Here is a 21801-nt window from a genome sequence, read left to right as displayed (position 1 = left end):
GCGCGCAGCACCGTGCAGCCGGCAGCAGATAATGGAAACGGAATGAAACGTTCATGATCCCGTTTCTTCTGTGGCGGAAGAGACACAAAGGAGCCATTGTTGTTGTTGTTGTTATTTTAGTTTATTTATTCCTCTCTTCCATGATATCTTCCTCTAACGTGTAGCCATGGTAACAACGTAGTATATATGAAAACACTAAAGTAAGGGAGATTTAGTGTCTACATTGTATATCTTTACATCACAGGTGTGTGTGTGTGTGTGTGTGTGTGTGTGTGTGTGTGTGTGTGTGTGTGTGTGTGTGTGTGTGTGTGTGTGTGTTCGTGTGTGTGTCTGTGTGTGTGTGTGTGTGTGTGTGTGCGTGTGTGTGTGTGCACGTGTGTGTGTGTGTGTGTGTGTGTGTGTGTGTGTGTGTGTGTGTGTGTGTGTGTGTGTGTGTGTGTGGAGGGGGCAAAAAAAGGGTGCCGCCCACTTGCCCCAAAAGAGTGAGTCAATCACTCAAAATGTTATCAATAAATTCAATAAAATGAAAGTCTCTCAGAGGACTAAATATTTGTGAGTATGGTGTGATACGCTTTATCTTATTTAGGAAGTCACCGAGCTCGGCCACAAAAGTGTGCAGAAAGAAAAACCTTCCTGGTCCATGAAAGCAACATGAAAAGGGGGGGGGGGGGCATCTTGGAAAACGTCAATCTTCCCCTTTAAAAACGACGCAAATAAAAATGTCGTTGATTTATTCTAGCGAGGTGCCAGCTTGCAGACGTCATAATATAAAAAACTTCTTCAGGATTTTTAGTTAACCTTTAATGTGAAATATTAATCCTAAATAAAGTAGTTCATGAATACATTCATACACACACATCCAGCATTGACAAAAACGAAAAAGAAGTGTTTATGTTTTCACTCATCATCAACCGCCTCCTTCGTATTCCGATGAGCGCTGGTCACGGGTCAGTACCTGTACTCAATCAGGCGGCTTGCTGCCACGTCAACGTCTTTACGGGCAATTTTGATCTCGACAATCTATTTAAACTTCGGCGCCGCGCGGATGATTGATGACCAAATACGCACGCACTGTATTTAATGAAGAGTGTTTCAGAGACGCCGAATATCGCGGAGAGTCAAGTTTTTAAATGCTGTTGAAGCGGTTAAAGGGTTCATTTGGATCGGACAGCTGACGGGACGAGAATCCTCCCGGTCACACGAGGTCCCAGAGAAGAAGAAGAAGAAGAAGAAGAAGAAGAAGAAGAAGAAGAAGAAGAAGAAGAAGAAGAAGAAGAAGAAGAAGGGCCTAGTCCCTGCTTTCCTGTTTATTTATGTTTTTTTATTTTTAATTGTGGTAAATTCCGTCGGGCAAAAGTCTCCGGAAAAGGCTGACTTATGGAAAGTGTTCATACCTCAAAGGGCTCCGAATGTCTGACGGAAACCCCTCGATTGCTCTGTGGTTTGACGGCCCCTCCTGTGTCTCGGGGTCTGGGGGTCTGGGGGTCTGGGGGTCTGGGGGTCTGGGAGGTCTGAGGCTGGTGGTTCAAACGCACAGACGTCTGCGGGAGATTTTTGGGGCGTGTGGCGACAAAAAGGCCCAAAGAGTCCTCGATGTGTTCCTCGCTCCTTCGCTCCGCTCCACCACAGGAAAAAAACAATAAAAAAAATAATTCAACGTTTTAAACGACTATGTGCTGCTTTTGTTCCCCGCTGGAAACGAAGGAGGAGCCACCGCACAGAAACCAATATAAACCTCGACAGCCAGTTTTTAATGACGGGCGCATTATAAATATATAAAATAACTAGTCGTATATCGCATGTTTAAAAAAACGGCTCACAAATTGATTTACATCGTCAAGTCGCCCATTCCTGCCCGTGATGTAGCATCATTAGCATAAACTATAGCGAGGGATGCCAAACAACGTGAAAACAAATGGCGTCAGCCGAAGAACGACCCTGAAGACTGAAGTCTCGATAAGAGTTTGATTGACAGATGATTCATCCAATCGCCCGCCGTTTTACCGCGTGACAAACCCCGTCTGCCGGGTTCAGGCTAACGGTAACCTGAGTAAAGAAATTAAAGAAAATGTTAATAATGTAAAACGACAATTAAAGGCCAAGTAGAAAAGTACCCCTCAAGCCACAAAATCCATCTTCTGCACTCTGGATCTTAAACCCTCAAAAGACCACTTAGCTCGTCCTCAGCGTTCAGCCCACCGACCTTTGGGGCGACGTGCGCTCTTTGATTAATGTCACGCCATTCAGTAAACGATTCCCCGTAAACACGGCGCCGGTAATTCAGCGTCGCGCCGACCTTCTCGTCGCCGATGGAGAATATAATAACGTGGCCGAATGGGTTTCCCCTTCGAGGACCTCGGCGTGTCACCGGAAAAGCCGATTCGAGGCGTCGTTTGAAGTCGTGAAACAGAGAGGGGGGGGGGGGTGGTTGCACTTTGATGGTCATGAGGCGAGACGAAATGGCTGTTGTGGTTTAATATCACCGGGGCTTCATGTGTCCATGTGTCCATGTCTTCTCTGCTGAATCACACTTTCCCGTCTGCACAAAATAATTTACAGTAATGTCCATCACAAGGTCATTACTGGAATTAAATGCTCTGTGCACGTGTGTGTGTGTGTGTGTGTGTGTGTGTGTGTGTGTGTGTGTGTGTGTGTGTGTGTGTGTGTGTGTGTGTGTGTGTGTGTCCATTCATTCCCAGCTGTGAGCAAAGGCGAGACCATCGATCCCCCCCCCCCCCCACCCCCCCCTGTCTGTCACTCATCCCCAACTTCCATCATGTGTGCAGTTGGAGCTCATTACCGGAGGCTGGGCCCCAAAATGGCTCCCGTGAGGCGTTCGCTGTAATGTCGGCTCCGGTTTCACACCCCCAACTCTCAGCTGTGTGTGTGTGTGTGTGTGTGTGTGTGTGTGTGTGTGTGTGTGTGTGTGTGTGTGTGTGTGTGTGTGTGTGTGTGTGTGTGTGTGTGTGTAAACCTGTGAGCCTGGTTTGCTTAGTACGACCCTTCAGCAGCACATTCTGCCTCAGAGAAGCCCATAATATGGGATTTAGTGGGTTTGCTTTGTCTTTTTTTATTATCATTACATAACAAAGTCACTCCTGAACTTTCAAAACTGGTTTCAAAATGTACACAATGCATACTGTATATATAAGTATGTATATTATTTAATTCATTTATACAATAGGTATTGCGACCGGTCTAAATCAATAGGAATGTGAGTGATTCTCACAGGTAATCAATAATCCTCCGTCAGCCTGCTCATCCATTCCCTGGCTGTCCCGACCACTTCCCCCGTCCCCCATCCATCCCATCATGCCCCGTGGTCCCTTCCACGGCCACTCCCGTGCTTTCCTCCTCCAGCCTCATCTCCTTCTCCTTCTCCTCGGCGACCATTGCTCGAGCCCACTGGGAAGCGCAGTGAAAAAGGGAGGAAAAGAGGAAGATTGCTTCTCATCTCAAATACTTTAGAATCCTGAAAGAGCCGACATCCCATCATGAGGAGTGCATCAGCTTCTTCACATGGCACACTGTGTGGTGGCTGAACACACAAAGAAAACCACGCCTGTTTGATTGACAGCTGATCTCTTGAGACACGGCAAGGACGTGGTCAAAGTATTGAATAATCAAATCGAGAGGAACGGCTCTTAGGGATTCCTGCGTTATCAATGTTTCTCGCTGTATCTTTCCACCCACCCATAATTCTCTCCCACTGGAGTCTTCTCATCGGGCCCCCGCTGACGTACGTTGGGGTGGGGGAGACCCTGCATGTCGTCTTGCAGAGGGCTTCCCCCCCCCCCGCAGCAGCAGCAACGGGCACTTCGATGTACTGTACACGGAGACATGACCCTGAAATATGCATACGCTCGATGTATTATTGAAATGGAGCTGAGAAAAGTACATTGAGATAAATAACAAAAAAAGAGAGCGAGGAAAGAAAGAAGGAGAGAATGATATACAGTATATTCTTAATATATATATATTTGTTCATCCCTCTTTTCTGGCAGTGTGCAAAAGTAATCATTCTGATTAGAGTGTGCGGGAGAGCAGAAACATATCTGTGCATTAATAAACACAACAGGAACAGAGGAGACAGTTACATAATCACACAGAAAAGCTTCACACACACACACACACACACACACACACCAGTGTGGAGCATCGCAGACAGCTCGAGAAGGGAATCTGTCACTCCACTACAGAGTGCACTCAACCGTTATACATGTTCATCATACAGCAAATCAAAATGGGTTCCGCGCGGGACACGAACACCGGTGTCCTGGGTGAAAGTCCCGTGTTTGACACCTTCTATTCCCCTTTGACCTTCATGCCTTCGCACATTTTGTGGGATGTCAGAAACGAACGTAACCCGGGAAGGGAAGAAGCATAACCCCCAAACGTAATTGACTTTGGGTTGACATTGGATCTCCATCATTAAGCTCCGAGTCCCGTCTGCATGGATAATGGATTTAAAATGAGATTATTTGCTTCCTTTTCGCCTCATCTACAACGTCATGTTTGGAGCAGGGGCTCAAATAACGGTCCTCTGTATCCTGTTGACTCCATGTGGACTGTTCTCTGCCTCTAACTGGGCGCGTAGCCACTACGGGTATATATAACTTTTACTTTTGATATGTTGAGTTCAAGTAACAAATAAAACGTCTGTGCTTTTTAGTGGAGTAGGATTATAACCCTGAATAATTAAGTGGTAAACGACTTCCTCGTTATACGAGAGATCGACACGCTTTTACACTTCACGTATAACATTCACACACACACACACACACACACACACACATGCACACACACACACACACTCGTGCACTGACGGCTGCCGTCAGGAGCATTTTGGGGCTAAGTGGTCTTGCCCGGGGACACGTAGCAGGGGATCAAACCGCTGATCTTCTGATGGGAGGACAACCTCCCGTCACCAGCTGTTTGGTTAACGCGCAACTTTAAACAACAACGACAACGACGTTGTTACTTTTACACACACTCTCCAAGCAAACTCAGGCACACACGCTATAGATGTGTGTGTTTGTTAAAGGCCCAACCGGAGACACCAGGCTGTGAATCAGCTTCAGCCGGACCCTGAAACGCACATCACAATGTTTATCGCTATTGTGCTGAACACACAAGTAAACACATGAAATGAGTCTGATGACTGATACCCGTCTGCTGTGTCCTCTGAGGTGTGGTTCTGCTGTGTCTGCACCCTGTCTGCTTTCATCTTTTGAAAATAAAAAGTAATATACACACAACCACACACACGCACACACACACGCACACACACGCACACACGCACACACGGACGCTGACCGCCTGCTGGCCTCTTGAAAAACATAAAGCTCATTTTGAATGCAAAAAGCTGCAGGTTGCCGGGGCGTCTCCGCCCACACACACACACACACACACACACACACACACACACACACACACCCCTACTGGTCGAGTTAAAAAAAACGGTTCAGAGAGAGAGACAGAGAGGCTGAGACCAGAACAGGGGAGAGAATGAATAGAGAGGTATACAAAGAGAGAGAGAGAGAGAGAGAGAGCACTGAACACACAGGCAGAGTTGATGATGTGTCATAGCAGCAGTAATGAAAGAAACATCTGGATTATAATCGGATGTTGTACAACAGCATCTGGCAGCCGTCTGCATGACAATACATGACCACATGCAGAGCCACCCGCCTAATACCTGCAACGAGCAAAGAGACGCACAACGTCCACGAGACATGTTGCACTTCTATGGCTAAAATCCTGGGTTCTGTCATCGAATTGACGTGCATCATAAAATAATACAACATTTGTGATTTTATTTTTACCAGCATATATTTTAATTGTTTAAATGTGGTTTTATAGAATAACTCAAAAGGGCTCAGGTGAAGAGTATCTCTAAATCTTGGTCAGTTATTTTAGGAGGTCTTGATGTGCCCTGAATCTTGTCTTGAACTTGAGCATTCTCTCACCTGACCACCAGGGGGCGACTCCTCTGGTTGTATAGAAGTCAGGTGGTCAGAAGAGATAATGCAGCTTTAACACATGAAGTATGCGTATAGTAGGAGCACCAGGGGGCGACTCCTCTGGTTGTATAGAAGTCTATGCTTCATGTGTTAAAGCTGCATTATCTCTTCTGACCATCAGGGGGCGACTCCTCTGGTTGTATAGAAGTCTATGCTTCATGTGTTAAAGCTGCATTATCTCTTCTGACCATCAGGGGGCGACTCCTCTGGTTGTATATAAGTCTATGCTTCATGTGTTAAAGCTGCATTCTCTCTACTGACCACAAGGGGGTGACTCCTCTGGTTGTATAGAAGTCTATGAGGAAAGTTTATGGTCTCAATCTCTAGTTTCAAGTCTTCTTCAATACAGCATGATGTTCATTTAGGAGTCAAACAGACCATAAAGCAGGGCATGCTTTAGGGCGGGGCTACATTATGATTGACAGGTCGCGACCGCCCCCAGAGACGTGTGCGGCGTCTCAAAAGAGGGTTCTCGTCCCAAGTGGAGTCTTGCTGAAGGACTTCTACTTCCTCCCCGTTGTTTCGTGTAGCGTTGCTCTCGTTGTCAGTTTCAGTCGGTCGGTGATTTACTTTTCGACGCCAACAAAACCAAAACTTCTTGCAGCTGCAGCGCGAATGACGCCATCAGAGAACAGCGAGCTATTCATTTCACTAATTGTCCATTTATTGCACTTCACCACTTCAATTACACAAATTAGAACTCTCCTGTCTAAATAACTGTGGGGGAGGGGGGGCGGGGATGACGTCATTGTCGTCATGTAACTCGTATATAATGGGCTTTGTAATTTTCACCACATTCAGACAAGTATGCAGACCCAAACAAGGGAGGACACACAACGGGGCGGTTAGGTATAAGTGTTCGCGATGTCGTCACGGCGACTTAAATATAACCGCTGCGTGCGGAGGTCCAGATAATTACCTGTTGCTCATAATGGCTCTTTCTCTTTGGACGGGAAGGTTATGTTTTTACTGAAACACGGCAACACAACACACATTATGGCCACGCATCAATAGACAATGTATATACAGTATATATATATATATATATATATATATATATATATATATATATATATATATATATATATATATATAGTGATGTAGTAACTATGACATTCTGTGTGTGAGTATATATTTCTCAATTTAACACCATCAATGCACATCACACAGATTAATGACAGTTAGAAGTGCGAGTAACATTTGTACCTTTACTCACCTACCATCTGTCTTTTAAACCCAACACTGACGACGTTTACACGCATCATAGATTACAGTTTTTGCTTTTCCTTCCAGAAAAAGACAATATTTTTAATAAGTTGTTCACGGCAATGAATATTGCACTAATCCTGCTGTTTATTATTAGCTGTCTAATAATACTGCTGTTTACATGCAGCCCACCGTGCCTCATCCTCATCACTGGGGCCTCGTCAAAATGCTCCATTTGGAATATCCATAATATGTATGATATTATTAGATTATTACGAACCAGTCAAATTCTGAATATTGTCATAAATCAACGGTGTGTGCGTGTGTATGTGTGCGCGCGCACGTGAACACGTTCTCGGTGTGTTTTCTGCTTTCCACTGAACACATGTGTGTGTGTGTGTGAGATGAGTCCGCACTGCAGGGTGTCACAGCGGGACCACCCGCGGAGAGATGGACCGGAAGTGAGAACCAGGCGGTAAATCAGGCCGCGTGGGTTGAGAGGGAGACAGGTTGATTAAGTGGAGACGGTGAGACGGGGGGAGACCAATAATAATGAACATATAAATAAAAAAATAAGTAAATAAATAGAGGAGCAGACAGACTGCTGAGTCACGCATGCACACCGCCGTGAAGTGGCCCCGCCCCCTTCCAGAAAACCTCCGCGCATTCCTCGCATACTCAGCTGCGTTACCGGTACGCGCGCGCGCTTGTGCGTGCGCAGCTGTGCATTCCAATCACGGAGATTTAACCCCCTCCTCCTCACCCCTTCGGCCGAGGGCCCCCCGACCGACCCCTCCGCTCCACTGCCATCTGGACCACTCACTGCCGCACTGTTCAGCATGTGTGTGTCCGTCCGCCGAAATATAGTCTACCTTTGTGTCTGCGCGCACGCTGTAACCGACACGGTCACGCGCTGCAGACTGAGACGCCAACTCATTCTATAATTGGTATAGTAGGAGCAACACTTTCAGAATATCACTTATGAGCTCCTATTAAATTACTATAACTCTCTTTAACGAGCGTATTGACTTGAAGCCACGTTGAACTAAACGGGTTTGAAGGTCACACATTCTGACCTCCGGACGCTTCCTTCCACAGTTTCAATAGAAATGAAACAAACAAAAGTAAAACGCCTCTTTCTTTTTCACTTTGTGAAAGCAACTTTCCACCACTTAATAGACGACAATTAAGAAATCAATGCTGAGCTCAAAGAGGGAAGTCGCTGCACTTACAGGAAATGCTCATTTGCGCTGCGGTGGCTCCGTCTTCACGAGACTTTCAGCTGAGCTTCGTCATCACGCCTCTCTGCACGCACACACACACACACACACACACACACACACACATACACACACACACACACACACACATACACACCCGTGCAGAGGAACTAAAAAGCAGTAAATACTGCTAATTAGATCTGAGTGTCAAATATTATCCTCTGTTACAAAGTAAAGCATTTGTGTGCTCGTGTGTTTGTGTCCACGAGATGAACATGTGCACGTGTGTGTGTGTGTGTGTGTGCGTGTGTGTGTGTGTGTGTGTGTGTGCATTCTCCGAGGATCACGAGGTTAGTGGAAGAGAGGACTCTAACGAGGTCTGTGGCTCGCCTCTGTGGAGCTGGCTTGACTGCTCTCACTAATGAGACAGTGACACGCACGCACATGCACACGCACACACACACACACACACACACTCGCTAAAACTATCTGAACAGACACGGTGAATCACCATTTCATCCGATCTGCCTCCAAACAACCCCACTCTCTAATCCATTTCCTGGACTGTAAGTGTGCAAGTGTTTGTGTGTGTGTGTGTGTGTGTGAGGCCAAAAGGTCCGTGTCCTGGCAGATTCTCATGGTTAATCCCCCCCATCCCTCGCTCTCCCAGTGGCTCCTCTCGCTCTTTATCCATCTCTCTCTTTCTCTCTAAAGACTTTCTCCGTCTCTCAGAGAGAGAAAGCCTTTCTAAGTTTATTCTTTTACGTTTGCCGTTCTTTGTCCAAGTGATACGTGTTTTTGCACATCCAGCATACAGTGTGTGTGTGTGTGTGTGTGTCTGTGTGTGTGTCTGTGTGTTTGTTTGTGTGTGTGGGATTAAGAGATATGTTCATCAAAGAAGGATTAGTGTCCAGTGGTGTGATGTAATCTAAATACGACCGGCTGATACTGATCACACACACACACACACACTCACAGTCCTGACCTACGGAGGTGGCGGGGTGTAGGCCGTGGGACCAACAGTACGCTTAGCCCCAATCATAATCACCTTCCCATACAGCGAACCAATCAGAAGGCTGCTTGTCAGAACAGATGATATGTTGATATGTTGCGTTACTGAATATCCGTGTCAATCATCTGCGTCGCCGTGCGTCAACAAGTCAAGACTTTAAACGCCGTCTTCAGGAATGTACCTGTCTCTCTAACAAATATAGCAGAAATCCCCATAAAATATATCTTAAAAATACATATATTCACCGCCGCGTTTTCACACGGCAGTCGACAAGAGCTTGTTCCTCATTTTTAGCCACCAACCATCAGTCGTTAGTTAAAGCTAGTTAGCTAAGTAGCGTTAGCTCAATGAGCCGGTGGAAATGATATTGTGCTAAAAGGAAGGTATGAAATAAAGGTATTGTTTTGGTACTAGAAGGTAGAACTACTAGTGTGTCCTTTATCACATGTAGGACAGTAAAGGTTATTGTAGGATGTGTTTATTTAGTTCTGACCCAACCTTGTTTTAAAGCTTAGCTTATAAACGTCTTTCCATGTAGCATCGTCCACAATCAGCCCTCACACACTGGAAGTCCTCTCACGTCGACCGGACTCGAGTGACCCTTTTAACCTCAAGAGGAGAACAAAGACGTCTTGACATCTTCCAAAGCATCAACCCGGCTGCTAATGGACCACCCACTCCCCCCCCCACCCCACCTGAGCCACAGCCGCTGAGTAAATGCAAGCTATGCGCATGGACAAAGATAAACAGGTCATAAATCCCCCCGACATCACCGCCCTCCAAACGTTATGCCCGTCCACGTCCGTCCCGAGCTTCGCTTTGAATGCACTCGGTCTGGTATTTATGTTCAGTTGTAAAGCGCCCGGCGGGCCGCTCTCCCTGAAACCTGGCGCATTCCTTTGAGATCTGAAAGAGCACTTGTCAGTAGATGTATGGGCTGCACGGTGCAGCTGCTGTCATACCACAGATCAAAGGGGATTCCTAGACAGGCTGGATGGGGGTGGGGGGGATGCTGCATGGAGGAGGGGGGGGGGGGGGTGATACGGCATATCAGCAGAAGTCAAAATGGCGGCACGCGGTAGAGCGCTCGCTCTGGGTGGCGCGCGTAGACGTGCAGGTCGATGTGGCCGATGAGATTTCGTGGGGCGAGGAAAACGTCTCGGCGTCATTTTCGTGCGTTTGTTGTCTAACACGGGGAAAATGTAGGACACCATAAAAAATATAAATCCCCGGTAAAATATAATTATTCAATAATAATGATAATAATAATAGTGAAAATAAAACCACGACACAGTCAGAATAAAACAAGTTTTGATCACGTCTGTGTGACGGGCTGTTTGTCCCGCCCCTCCTCCACTGTGATTGGATGGCAGGGTAAAAAGGGACAAACACAAAGTTGTTTACACAAACAAAATGTTTCTCTGCGACCAAAAGAAATAATAATAATAATTTAAGATTTTCATGCACAAACTTTAACAGAAACTCTTTCAATCGAGCAAGTGTTGCTCTTTTAGACTATGTAAAAAAAATGTTGCCAGATGTACCCGATGAACTCGCTTATTTGACTGCATATTCGATACGCGTGTCTTCGTCTATTCCATTGTCATTTTTCCTCGCTCGTATTCGCTGCAGCGGCCCATTATTTTCATGTTGATCATTAACAATTTAATCTTATCTACAGGGTGACGCTGCTCAACCCGGCTGCTGGTCCACGCGTGGCCCTCGTAATCCAATCGGTGCGTCAGCCGCTAATTCTGCGAAACGGCAGACGTGGATCCAGATGGCGGTGAGATTCACCCGAGTCGACCCGCACAAAACCACGTCAGACGGGACATTTACCACAAAAAGGTGAAAAATAACCAAACCACGTACTATGTACACGCCTTTACCTGCTTTGATGCAATCGTGATACTTTAAACAACGTATATATTTTTTTTTATTTCATTGAAATATCCCAAAAATATTTTTCCCTTTTGGAGCAAAAATCCGATCCGGTTTTTGAGCACGTCCTTATCTGAAGAATGTAAGAACGTCATCATTGATATGTACGAAGAGCAAATGTTGCATCGCTTTTAAAAGTGCCTGATTGCAAACAAGGGCAATTATAAACGTAGGCGAGCAGAAGCAGATCGGCCCCCAAAGGGGCGTGAATCGAAGTGTAGAAATCAATTTGAGTTGAAACTGTATTCATTTGTTTATTCATTCTCAGGAACATTGCACATTGATCGATGTCGCCGTAAATGTGCCGGTGTTGGCACAAAAGTCTAATTTTTCCAATTGGACGCTGTTTATTCGTGTTTCATTCGAGTTGTTTGCAAAGAGACAAAGGTTTAAAGAAGAAGAAAAAAAAAAGAAGAAGAAGAAGAAGAGGGGCTCTGCAGGAACATGAGAAAGTGGCGTTCCCGTAAGGGAATCCGTCAGTCTGACACACAGCCGGCAAACATCCGTCAGTGAACCGGCTGTTTGTGGCCAAAAGACTGAAAACCCCACTGGAGCGTAGATTCATGTCATTACATGAGACATGAGATGCAACTGGGACCAGTACGAGCAGGAAGAGCTGCTCCCTTCCTACTGACAGCAACCGCTAATTATGACAAGTAGGAGCTGAAAGGATCAGTATATAAAATACCCCCAAAAAACAACAACAACAACCCTCTAACAAAGAAAGAAAGTAGTCCCTGAAATTAATGAAATCTGACACTGTCTAAAAAGAGTATAACGGCCTTATTCATAATACAACATACTGTATAATACACAAAAAACAAACTTCAAAAATGTCAAAGATAAAGTTGTTCAATGTTTCTTAAAAGTTGTCTCACCAATTTGTTTTAATTGTGTGCAGCTGTGAAATTAAACGTTGGGACCGAAAACACTTAAGACTTGATTTCGTGGACCGGAAAAAAAGTGTTTCTGAAAAAGTTATAAAACCTTTTAGTTATAAACCAATCCGCCAACATCTGTTTCTGAACGAATCCGAGGGGAAGAAAAGCGGCATTCAAGTGAACTGAATTTCACTTCACTCACATTTCATGTGCAGGGCCTAATTTAAATGTTTGTTCTGACTTTTGTCGCTTAGCAACAGATACGACTCGTTCGGTGAGAGAGAGAGAGAGAGAGGGAGAGGGAGAGCATATTTATTCACATCTAACCAAGACGGTTTAGAGGAGTCACATTTGGTTTCTACCGAGTTTGAACGAAGCATGTTTTACCTATTTACCTTATTTGTTCTCATAATTCTCTAAATACCCGTTGACAGAGAAGTCTCGCCCATTAGAAGGAGCCATCCTACCAAGGAAGCATCCTACCAAGGAAGCATCCTAGTAAGAAAGCATCCTACCAAGGAAGCATCCTGCCAAGCAAGCATCCTACCAAGGAAGCATCCTACCAAGGAAGCATCCTGCCAAGCAAGCATCCTACCAAGGAAGCATCTTACCAAGGAAGCATCCTACCAAGGAAGCATCCTGCCAAGGAAGCATCCTAGTAAGGAAGCATCCTGCCAAGCAAGCATCCTACCAAGGAAGCATCTTACCAAGGAAGCATCCTAGTAAGGAAGCATCCTACCAAGGAAGCATCCTGCCAAGGAAGCATCCTAGTAAGGAAGCATCCTACCAAGGAAGCATCCTAGTAAGGAAGCATCCTACCAAGGAAGCATCCTGCCAAGGAAGCATCCTAGTAAGGAAGCATCCTGCCAAGGAAGCATCCTTGACACTTCTTCGTGTCCTTTTCCACTGCATGTTTTGTTCTGAGTGCAACAAGATCGATGAAATAAATATTATTGCTCATTCATTTGTTTACTGTTCATAAAGCAGAATGGTCAAATTTTAAGGACTCTCATTGTTTTTAATGGTACAGAATTAAGTAAATGAATAGCAGCCGGCTGTTTGATGGTGGAAGACCCCCGTAAATATAAACAGTTAATTATGTTGTCGTGTCTTCATTGTAGAGTGCAATGCATGATGGGACAATAATGTCTATCCACAGTATATCTTTGGCGAAACCTAATTCATTTACTTTTATGCACAAAACGTGTCATATTCTTTTCTTCTTTGGGGCAACAGCAGCATTAATGTGTGGAATAAAAACGTCTTATCCTAAACAAAAACAATAAAGTTATATTAATTGAGTTGTAACACATCAAAGGAAGTGATCATGTCGAGAAAAGACAGGAATACACATTTGAGCAGATAAGAATATGTCTCCTATTGTCACTTGATGATGCTGGAAAGAGAAGGGGGGGAGAGAGAAGGAGGGGGGAGGAGAGAAGGAGGGGGGGAGGAGAGACAGAAAAGTGTCAGGAGGACCATCGAGACAGAAGTGGGACTGTGGGAGAACTTTGCGGTCAGCAAAAAGAGGATGAGTCAGAGGAGGAGGAGGAGGAGGAGGGAGTGAAGAGTAGTGTGGGGGGGTGAGGAGGGTTTTTTACGGACAACGATACTGAGAGAAATAGTTCCCTGGCACTCGTTTTAAGCCGGAGCCGGTGGCGTTTAAAGATTATGCAACCGGAGACCAGCGTCACAGAGCGCGTGAAGCCAGTGAAGCTCGAGCTAAACATTTCACTCTGATCGTCTGGTTTTAACTCTGCGCGCTTTCTTTTTTTCAAAATGCAGACTGCAACAAAGCGCCATCGGCGATGTCAATTGAAATGTGTCACGGCCCTGTCATGGGTGCTCGGTGATGAAGAGATAGGCGGCGTAGACGACGAGGGTGGGGTGGATTTAGGTGAACTAATAAGACGAATGAATGAGTGAATGAGTCGTATAATGATGGAGCAAGCGGGGAGAAAGAGTCAGACAGGTGTCTGCAGGACAGCTGACGGTCAGGTCCAATTACCAGGAAAAACACCCCTCCAGGGAGACCCCGCTGTGGGTAAACACAGCTCTCTGACAGGTGTGTGGGACTGTGTGTGTGTGTGTGTGTGTGTGTGTGTGCTTGTGCATGCATGTGTGTGTGTGTGTGTTTGGGCTCTACCATCCAGAGAGCAGAAACTGTGCTTTCATATATTGCTCACGAATATTTTTAATTCATTGCTCATGTTTCTTCCCAAACTGTTCGCGCAAACTTGTTGTGATCGTCTTCTTTCACGTCCCGCTGTCTCGTAGTGTTCAAAACGTTAAACATGTTTTCCTCAAAGATTATGTATCCATCATTTATTTATGGTATTGTTTGGCTAATTGGAAGCCTCTGGGCCTTTAATGAATAAATCATTATTTATAATTGCTATTTGCATTGCCACCAGGCGGCAACCTCCAGTTCTGAAGAGTGAAGCCAATGCGTAAGTGTCACCAGGGGGCGACTCCTCTGGTTGTATAGAAGTCTATGCTTCATGTGTTAAAGCTGCATTCTCTCTCCTGACCACCAGGGGGCGACTCCTCTGGTTGTATAGAAGTCTATGCTTCATGTGTTAAAGCTGCATTCTCTCTCCTGACCACCAGGGGGCGACTCCTCTGGTTGTATAGAAGTCTATGCTCCATGTGTTAAAGCTGGATTCTCTCTAGTGACCACCAGGGGGTGACTCCTCTGGTTGTATAGAAGTCTATGCTTCATGTGTTAAAGCTGCATTCTCTCTCCTGACCACCAGGGGGTGACTCCTCTGGTTGTATAGAAGTCTATACTTCATGTGTTAAAGCTGCATTCTCTCTAGTGACCACCAGGGGGTGACTCCTCTGGTTGTATAGAAGTCTATGCTTCATGTGTTAAAGATGCATTCTCTCTCCTGACCACCAGGGGGCGACTCCTCTGGTTGTATAGAAGTCTATATAAATGACTCTACTTCTCTTGATTTATTCCCTCAGTAAACATTGTAAACATGAGTTTTTGGTCTCAATCTCTAGTTTCAAGTCTTCTTCAATACAGCGTGATGTTCATTTAGTAAATTATGGTCATTTAGTGTCAAACAGACCATAAAGCAGGGTGTGCTTTAGGGCGGGGCTACAAAGTGATTGACAGGTGGCTCTCGTTACTAGATACGTCACTCCTCCGTCGTCCAAATATGGCCACGTCTGTTCACCGGTTGCAAAAAGCCAAGATGTCTGTAGAAAAACCCGATGAAAAAAAAGTCATTATTTCTTGATCCGGTGCAGAATTATTGTTCTCCTCTAAATGACCACATTTTGGGGTAAAAAGCTGTACTGTATGTTTCATGCATTCAAGACCCGTAAGTTCTGTCCTAAATTAAATGCATCTTAACGGGAGGCAAAAGCATGATAATAAAGTGTACATTATTATTATTATTATTATTATTATTATTATTATTATTATGATCGCCCTCTACAGGCCCTGAGGAGGTTCTGCTGTGCAGCCACTTTAATATATTATGAGAAATAAGCGCATGGACAATAACTCCCATGATATCTCTTCTTCAGACAACAAGGCCGGTGAAGCGGGACGTGATATCCAAGTTGACACTACATCTCCCTCGGGCCCTCCATCCCAACATAACCCCCCCTCTACCGGACAGACAAGCTGACCAACCAGTTCAGATCACAGGCGCAGCAACGGAGGAGGTGATGGCGTGCCTCCTCCCCGAACTATCCTCCGTAAACTTCCAGCTGAGCTCGGTGCGTCCCTCGTCCGAGTCCCGAGGCGCCGCTGCTGAGAGCCGAGTCGTGTTTTCCTGCTCGAGCCTCATTCCGCTCGGTCGCACACAACGGCACTAAAAAAAAAAAAACGAAACAAAAGAAGAGCATTAAAACTGACGCGCACAAAAAAAAAGAAAGCGATAGCACAGAAAAAAAGCCTCTGAAGATGCTGCGTGAGAAGGTGAGGCGAGCCCCGAGCTGTTTCTTCTGTCTTCAGTCGGATGCTGACACAATGCACCTTGAATCACGCACACACACACACAATGGATTCACACGATTAAAACGCACACACACACACACTGATACTCACCTGTGAACCCGCCCGCGTCAGAGTGTTTTCCCCTCCGTCCCTTCGGTGAGTTCACGTGCGTTATTGTATGTTAATTTCTGCGAGACCGCCGACCAATCGGGTCACAGATCATGACTTTTTGTTTTTATTGTAAGCGGTGACGGACTCACAGAACTTTTTCTCAAATCTACATTTGGCTCTGATCTTCTCACCAGATGACACGAAGAAAATGTACTCGAGTGCGACTGTCAAAATGATATCGGTCAACGTATCTGTGTTCTCCATAAAGGCCAATTACGAAACACCCACAGCCCCTTTTACTGTTCTGTTTTAAAGATAAGGACATGGAGCGGGGGGGGGGCAACGTGTTTTAGTTTGGTCACCGAGCCAAATTATGTCCAAATTTGAAAATGCAAGTTAAATGTTGCCCAAACACATATGAAAAGCCTTCATTGACAGTGAATTTGTAATCCAAAAAGGAAACGTTGCACTTTGAGCTTCTGGCGTTTCCTTGGTCAAAAGTCCACGTTTGTGTTTCCTTGGTCAAAAGTCAACGTTTGTGTTTCCTTGTCAAAAGTCAACGTTTGTGTTTCCTTGGTCAAAAGTCAACGTTTGTGTTTCCTTGGTCAAAAGTCAACGTTTGTGTTTCCTTGTCAAAAGTCCACGTTTGTGTTTCCTTGGTCAAAAGTCCACGTTTGTGTTTCCTTGTCAAAAGTCCACGTTTGTGTTTCCTTGGTCAAAAGTCAACGTTTGTGTTTCCTTGTCAAAAGTCAACGTTTGTGTTTCCTTGTCAAAAGTCAACGTTTGTGTTTCCTTGGTCAAAAGTCAACGTTTGTGTTTCCTTGTCAAAAGTCCACGTTTGTGTTTCCTTGGTCAAAAGTCCACGTTTGTGTTTCCTTGGTCAAAAGTCAACGTTTGTGTTTCCTTCTCAAAAGTCCACGTTTGTGTTTCCTTGGTCAAAAGTCCACTTTTGTGTTTCCTTGGTCAAAAGTCAACGTTTCCTTGGTCAAAAGTCCACCTTTGTGTTTCCTTGTCAAAAGTCCACGTTTGTGTTTCCTTGGTCAAAAGTCCACGTTTGTGTTTCCTTGTCAAAAGTCCACGTTTGTGTTTCCTTGGTCAAAAGTCAACGTTTGTGTTTCCTTGGTCAAAAGTCAACGTTTGTGTTTCCTTCTCAAAAGTCCACGTTTGTGTTTCCTTGGTCAAAAGTCCACGTTTGTGTTTCCTTGGTCAAAAGTCAACGTTTGTGTTTCCTTGGTCAAAAGTCAACGTTTGTGTTTCCTTGGTCAAAAGTCAAGGTTTGTGTTTCCTTGGTCAAAAGTCCACGTTTGTGTTTCCTTGTCAAAAGTCCACGTTTGTGTTTCCTTGTCAAAAGTCAACGTTTGTGTTTCCTTGGTCATAAGTCAACGTTTGTGTTTCCTTCTCAAAAGTCCACGTTTGTGTTTCCTTGGTCCAAAGTCCACGTTTGTGTTTCCTTGTCAAAAGTCCACGTTTCCTTGGTCAAAAGTCCACGTTTGTGTTTCCTTGTCAAAAGTCCACGTTTGTGTTTCCTTGGTCAAAATTCAACGTTTGTGTTTCCTTGTCAAAAGTCCATGTTTGTGTTTCCTTGGTCAAAATTCCACGTTTGTGTTTCCTTGGTCAAAAGTCAACGTTTGTGTTTCCTTGGTCAAAATTCCACGTTTGTGTTTCCTTGGTCAAAAGTCCACGTTTGTGTTTCCTTGGTCAAAATTCAACGTTTGTGTTTCCTTCTCAAAAGTCCACGTTTGTGTTTCCTTGGTCAAAAGTCCACGTTTGTGTTTCCTTGGTCAAAAGTCAACATTTGTGTTTCCTTGTCAAAAGTCAACGTTTGTGTTTCCTTGTCAAAAGTCCACGTTTGTGTTTCCTTGTCAAAAGTCAACGTTTGTGTTTCCTTGTCAAAAGTCCACGTTTGTGTTTCCTTGGTCAAAAGTCAACATTTGTGTTTCCTTGTCAAAAGTCAACGTTTGTGTTTCCTTGTCAAAAGTCAACGTTTGTGTTTCCTTGTCAAAAGTCCACGTTTGTGTTTCCTTGTCAAAAGTCAACGTTTGTGTTTCCTTGTCAAAAGTCCACGTTTGTGTTTCCTTGGTCAAAAGTCAACATTTGTGTTTCCTTGTCAAAAGTCAACGTTTGTGTTTCCTTGTCAAAAGTCAACGTTTGTGTTTCCTTGGTCAAAAGTCCACGTTTGTGTTTCCTTGTCAAAAGTCCACGTTTGTGTTTCCTTGTCAAAAGTCAACGTTTGTGTTTCCTTGGTCAAAAGTCAACGTTTGTGTTTCCTTGTCAAAAGTCAACGTTTGTGTTTCCTTGGTCAAAAGTCAACGTTTGTGTTTCCTTGGTCAAAAGTCAACGTTTGTGTTTCCTTGGTCAAAAGTCAACGTTTGTGTTTCCTTGTCAAAAGTCCACGTTTGTGTTTCCTTGGTCAAAAGTCAACATTTGTGTTTCCTTGTCAAAAGTCAACGTTTGTGTTTCCTTGTCAAAAGTCAACGTTTGTGTTTCCTTGTCAAAAGTCAACGTTTGTGTTTCCTTGGTCAAAAGTCAACGTTTGTGTTTCCTTGGTCAAAAGTCAACGTTTGTGTTTCCTTGGTCAAAAGTCAACGTTTGTGTTTCCTTGTCAAAAGTCCACGTTTGTGTTTCCTTGGTCAAAAGTCAACATTTGTGTTTCCTTGTCAAAAGTCAACGTTTGTGTTTCCTTGTCAAAAGTCAACGTTTGTGTTTCCTTGGTCAAATGTCAACGTTTGTGTTTCCTTGTCAAAAGTCCACGTTTGTGTTTCCTTGGTCAAAAGTCCACGTTTGTGTCTCCTTGGTCAAAAGTCCACGTTTGTGTTTCCTTGTCAAAAGTCCACGTTTGTGTTTCCTTGGTCAAAAGTCGCGTACTCTTTCCCTCACATGTCACTCTGCTCAGAGCCCGACTGCCTCGTCAGCATCGGAGCTCCTCGTCTATTTGTTTACGGCTCCCGAAGGGGCCGTTCACATGTTACCGACTGAAAGACGGTCACGCCTGCCGTTACTAAGCAACCGACAACCTGCCAGGCCGGCGATGATGAAGTGGGGGGTCATTTAGCAGGAAGCTTCGCTGACCAAACTAATTAGAAAACTAAATAAAATTGATTTCCAGCACCGTAAATCCCTCACAGTATAGCTTCGCTGCTTGATCCCTCTGTGACTTTGAGCTGACCTTTGAACCGGATGTCGGGGGAAGCAAGTAAAATAGAAAAAAAAATAACTCTGCAGACTGATATCTGCAGAATGAAAAGTAAAGATATCTTCTGTTATTGGTAGTTTCTTCCAAAACAACGCATCTACACAGACTTAGTAAATGATAATTGATAAATGGTAAATGGTAAATAGTCTATGGTAAATGATAAATGGTAAATGATAAATGGTAAATGATAAATGGTAAATGGTAAATAGTGAATGGTAAAAAAAGAGATCACATTACTCCTGTATTAGCTGCTCTGCACTGGCTCCCTGTAAAATCAAGAATCACATTTAAAATTCTTCTCCTCACCTACAAAGCCTTGATTGGTGATGCACCATCATATCTTAAGGAGCTTGTAGTACCATATTGCCCCACTAGAGAGCTGCGCTCACTAAATGCGGGGCTACTTGTGGTTCCTAGAGTCCTAAAAAGTAGGATGGGAGCAAGAGCCTTCAGTTATCAAGCTCCTCTTTTATGGAACCAGCTTCCACTTTCAGCCCGGGAGGCAGACACAATCACCTCATTCAAGAATAGACTTAAGACTTTCCTCTTTGATAGTGCTTATAGTTAGGGCTGAATCAGGTTTGCCCTGGTCCAGCCCCTTGATATGCTGCTATAGGCTTATAGGCTGCTGGGGGATGTTTTAGGATACACTGAGCACCTATCTCATCTTCTCTGTCTCCTTATAGATGAATTTACATCTCTCCATTGCACCTTATTAACTCTGCTTCCTCCCCGGAGTCTTTGTGACTTCACGTCTCATAGGGTCCATTGGACCTGCCGGTATCTGAAGGTGGTCAATGGTAAATGGTAAATGGTCCATAGTAATAGGTCAATGGTAAATGGTAAATGGTCTATAGTAATAGGTCAATGGTAAATGTTATAGTTTCCGACCACTCACAGCTACACTACTGATGGCGAGGCGATGGCGATGGTGCCACATGCCCATCAGGACTAATCATTCACACCCGTTCATGCACAATAGGTCATGGGGTCAAGGGTCCAGCTCAAGGACACATCCACATGGACTAGTGGAGCGACCGCTCTCTACCACTTGAGCCACTGTTGCCCCCATCACGGGGCCCCTCCCCCTCTCCCTCCTCCATTAAAGGGCCCACTTCCCCAGTTTGGGAATAACTGCGTATGAATAAAATATCCCCCTGAAAAGTACTGCATCTCAACCGGCAGCGTTACGAAACAGACCCCGACGAGAGTTGAGTGTGTTCTCCGCCATCCAGTTTCTCCAACTGACATCCGCTCAACGGCGGGCGGCGTGGAAGATGTGTGATGCCAGCTGGGAATAAAAAAAAAAAAACCACATCCGTCATTATATTAGCAACGCGCCGCGCTGCCGCCGGACTCGGCAGTAAATTGGGGCTTGAAAGTTGTGCATTGTGAGTCGGGATTTCTAAATGGATTTAGAGAGCGCCGGCGGCGGCGGTGAAGTCGCCGGAGCTCTGACAGCCATCCCCGCTCTCGCTGACAGGCCGCCCCGCCTGCAGGCCTTTTATTTATGTTTCTTACACAGTGTCAAATAAAATCAATCACTCACGTATTTGCTCTCTTGCTCCTGCGCCCACTCTCTCTCTCTCTCTCTCTCTCTCTCACACACACACACACACACACAGACAAAGACACCTACAGGCATGACTCCCAAGACACTCACACACACTCCCAAGATGCAGAGGTGGGTGATGTCGATGGGGTTTCCAGGCGACCCGTCATCGAACCCACGGGCCTCCGGTCACAGCGTGCGTGAAGGCTCTGGGTAATTAAAGTGAGAGGTTTAATGTCCCCGTGTAAAACGGTCCTCAGCACAGTGGGACGGTAAAACCTCTCAGAGAAACCGTTTAACTTATGTCGACATCACTCCCTAGATTACTTACTGTGTGTGTGTGTGTGTTTGTGTGTGTGTGTGTGTGTGTGTGTGTGCGTATGTGTGTGCGTGCGTGCGTGCGTGTGTGTGTGTGTGTGTGTGTTAGTGGATTGGTAACATACTTGGCTTTCTATTAATCTGGTTGTGAATATTTTAAGCTAAGAAGCAGTTGGTGTTCATGCTCACTAGGAATGATTTTGCCGTTTAATCAGTCCACAAAACACCAAAGTGTAAAAATGATGCGCTGCATTATCTCCACTGGCAACCAAATGATGTTTGTTTTAATTGATTTAATTGATTTGATTGATTTGATTGATTTGCGGCGCACAGCTTCTGAATCACAGTTAGCTATGAGCTCAGCTACATCAGTAGTTGCCGTGCAGGAA

The 21801-nt window shown here is 44.9% G+C and overlaps 1 protein-coding gene across 1 annotated transcript in view; it reads right to left on the bottom strand.

The window, feature by feature from the left end:
• cacna1ha (calcium channel, voltage-dependent, T type, alpha 1H subunit a) overlaps positions 1-15978 on the bottom strand; it is a 119568-nt gene extending 103590 nt beyond the window's left edge. The window contains 1 exon segment of the mRNA XM_034539760.1: positions 15933-15978. The gene's annotated coding sequence lies outside the window, so the exon portion shown is untranslated.
• Between the last annotated feature and the right edge of the window lie 5823 nt (positions 15979-21801).

Source organism: Cyclopterus lumpus, chromosome 8 (assembly GCF_009769545.1).
Source record: "Cyclopterus lumpus isolate fCycLum1 chromosome 8, fCycLum1.pri, whole genome shotgun sequence".
Taxonomy (NCBI): Eukaryota; Metazoa; Chordata; class Actinopteri; order Perciformes; family Cyclopteridae; genus Cyclopterus; species Cyclopterus lumpus.
The sequence above is the reverse complement of the archived record's forward strand: the minus strand, read 5'-3'. Positions and strand labels throughout refer to the sequence as shown.